Here is a 4,078-nt window from a genome sequence, read left to right as displayed (position 1 = left end):
CACCATTCATTCATACTTCCACCACTCCAATATAATGAACTTTTCTCTCTCTCTCTCTCTCTCTCTCTCTCTCTCTCTCTCTCTCACACACACACACACACACACACACAAGCAATAAGGCTGAGGAAGGAAGGAAGGAAGGAGGAGAACTCACAGGGAGTAAAAAGGAAACATATGAGGAATTAAGCTCTCGATTCTGGAAGGCATTCACAGTTGAGACAGAAAGGCTTCCAGCAAACCGAGGTAGTAGGTTACACCAATGAGTGCTGGACACACTGTACACCGTGTACGTTAGGCCCATGTTCGAACACCTTAAGACCCTGTATGTCCCTGTATGTCCCTGTATGTCCCTGTATGTCAGGCACTAGTCAAACACGTCAAGATTAGTCCCTGAGCTGAGGAGTATGTCGTACGAGGAGAGGTTAAGCGAATTCAATCTGACTACACTGGGTGACAGGAGAGATAGTGGGGACATGACAACGACAAATATAACACTAAGAGGAACTGACAAGGTGGATAGAGATAGTGTTTCATAGAAGGGACACAATAGTAAGGGGTCACAATTGGAAGTAGATGACTCAGGTGAGTCACAGGGATGTTAGGAAATATTTCTTCAGTCATAGAGTTATCAAGAAGTGGAATAATGTGGAGAGTGATGTAGTAAAGGCAGGTTCCATACATAGCTTTAAGATGTACTATAAACCATATGAAGCAGGGAAAGAGTGGACCTAGTGGCGACCAGTGAAGAGGAAGGGTTACATATGGTGTCTCTAACGGAAAGAAATTCAATAAGTACTACATCAGAATCCTTCCTATTAGTGGCCTAGGTTAGCTCATACGGTAGAACGTTGGACTCAGTTTTCGAGCCCCTCGTCCACCCTTCTGTATATTTATCGACAGCAGTTAATCACTAATTAATTTGAGCTCATAGACAATATAGCATTCAGAAGGGTAAGAATAAATCTACAGATAAAGTTCCTGGGCCGAGGATAGGAGATCAGTCCAGATACAGTTAGTGCCTCTGATGGAATGTTATACAGTATTACCTCTGATTCACAGTTTTGTTAATGATTCAATATTACTTGTCTTATGATTTCATTTATATATATATATATATATATATATATATATATATATATATATATATATATATATATATATATATATATATATATATATATATATATACATATCGTGCCGAATATGTAAAACTGGTCAATTAGCAAGAACTCATTTAAAATTAAAAATTAATTTTGTTCTAAAAGAATCTTAGAAAACTTACCTAACCTTATTATAAAAAGAACAATTTATTTTAGCCTAACCCAACCAAATATATTTTACATTTGTTTACAATAATTTAATACTAAACAAACACATTGAAATATATTTTTTTCGTTATCGTCAGAATGATTCTGGCGAAATTATTGCATACACAAATTTTCGCGTGTCCTATATGGCAAGATGAGCGTTGCTATTTAAGCCAAGATGGCAAGTTCTGCCTATTGGGCACGACATATATATATATATATATATATATATATATATATATATATATATATATATATATATATATATATATATATATATATATATATATATATAGTATATATATATATATATATATATGCAATAAGATCACAGTAAACAGGTGATTTCAGAATAAATATATATTTATTTATTATCACACTGGCCGATTCCCACCAAGGCAGGGTGGCCCGAAAAAGAAAAACTTTCACCATCATTCACTCCATCACTGTCTTGCAAGAAGGGTGCTTTACACTACAGTTTTTAAACTGAAACATTAACACCCCTCCTTCAGAGTGCAGGCACTGTACTTCCCATCTCCAGGACTCAAGTCCGGCCTGCCGGTTTCCCTGAACCCCTTCATAAATGTTACTTTACTCACACTCCAACAGCACGTCAAGTATTAAAAACCATTTGTCTCCATTCACTCCTATCAAACACGCTCACGCATGCCTGCTGGAAGTCCAAGCCCCTCGCACACAAAACCTCCTTTACCCCCTCCCTCCAACCTTTCCTAGGCCGACCCCTACCCCGCCTTCTTTCCACTACAGACTGATACACTCTTGAAGTCACTCTGTTTCGCTCCATTCTCTCTACATGTCCAAACCACCTCAACAACCCTTCCTCAGCCCTCTGGACAACAGTTTTGGTAATCCCGCACCTCCTCCTAACTTCCAAACTTCGAATTCTCTGCATTATATTCACACCACACATTGCCCTCAGACATGACATCTCCACTGCCTCCAGCCTTCTCCTCGCTGCAACATTCATCACCCATGCTTCACACCCATATAAGAACATTGGTAAAACTATGCTCTCATACATTCCCCTCGTTGCCTCCAAGGACAAAGTACTTTGTCTCCACAGACTCCTAAGTGCACCGCTCAACCTTTTCCCCTCATCAATTCTATGATTCACCTCATCTTTCATAGACCCATCCACTGACACGTCCACTCCCAAATATCTGAATACATTCACCTCCTCCATACTCTCTCCCTCCAATCTGACATCCAATTTTTCATCACCTAATCTTTTTGTTATCCTCATAGCCTTACTGTTTCCTGTATTCACTTTTAATTTTCTTCTTTTGCACACACTACCAAATTCATCCACCAATCTCTGCAACTTCTCTTCAGAATCTCCCAAGAGCACAGTGTCATCAGCAAAGAGCAACTGTGACAACTCCCACTTTATGTGTGATTCTTTATCTTTTAACTCCACGCCTCTTACCAAGACCTTCGCATTTACTTCTCTTACAACCCCATCTATAAATATATTAAACAACCACGGTGACATCACACATCCTTGTCTAAGGCCTACTTTTACTGGGAAATAATTTCACTCTTTCCTACATACTCTAACTTGAGCCTCACTATCCTCGTAAAAACTCTTCACTGCTTTCAGTAACCTACCTCCTATACCTTACACCTGCAACATCTGCCACATTGCCCCCCTATCCACCCTGTCATACGCCTTTTCCAAATCCATAAATGCCACAAAGACCTCTTTAGCCTTATCTAAATACTGTTCACTTATTTTTTTCACTGTAAACACCTGGTCCACACACCCCCTACCTTTCCTAAAGCCTCCTTGTTCATCTGCTTTTCTATTCTCCGTCTTACTCTTAATTCTTTCAATAATAACTCTACCAAACACTTTACCTGGTATACTCAACAGACTTACCCCCCTATAATTTTTGCACTCTCTTTTGTCCCCTTTGCCTTTATACAAAGGAACTATGCATGCTCTCTGCCAATCCCTAGGTACCTTACCCTCTTCCATGCATTTATTAAATAATTGCACCAACCACTCCAAAACTATATCTCCACCTGCTTTTAATATTTCTATCTTTATCCCATCAATCCCGGCTGCCTTCCCCCGTTTCATTTTGCCTACAGCCTCACGAACTTCCCCCACACTCACAACTGGCTCTTCCTCACTCCTACAAGATGTTATTCCTCCTTGCCCTATACACGAAATCACAGCTTCCCTATCTTCATCAATATTTAACAATTTCTCAAAATATTCCCTCCATCTTCCCAATACCTCTAACTCTCCATTTAATAACTCTCCTCTCCTATTTTTAACTGACAAATCCATTTGTTCTCTAGGCTTCCTTAACTTGTTAATCTCACTCCAAAACTTTTTCTTATTTTCAACAAAGTTTGTTGATAACATCTCACCCACTCTCTCATTTGCTCCCTTTTTACATTGCTTCACCACTCTCTTAACCTCTCTCTTTTTCTCCATATACTCTTCCCTCCTTGCATCACTTCTACTTTGTAAAAACTTCTCATATGCTAACTTTTTCTCCCTTACTACTCTCTTTACATTATCATTCCACCAATCGCTCCTCTTCCCTCCCGCACCCACTTTCCTGTAACCACAAACTTCTGCTGAACACTCTAACACTACATTTTTAAACCTACCCTATACCTCTTCGACCCCATTGCCTATGCTCTCATTAGCCCATCTATCCTCCAATAGCTGTTTATATCTTACCCTAACTGCCTCCTCTTTTAGTTTATAAACCTTCACCTCTCTCTTCCCTGAT

Source organism: Cherax quadricarinatus, chromosome 55 (assembly GCF_038502225.1).
Source record: "Cherax quadricarinatus isolate ZL_2023a chromosome 55, ASM3850222v1, whole genome shotgun sequence".
NCBI lineage: Eukaryota > Metazoa > Arthropoda > Malacostraca > Decapoda > Parastacidae > Cherax > Cherax quadricarinatus.
Note: the sequence above shows the minus strand (reverse complement) of the source record.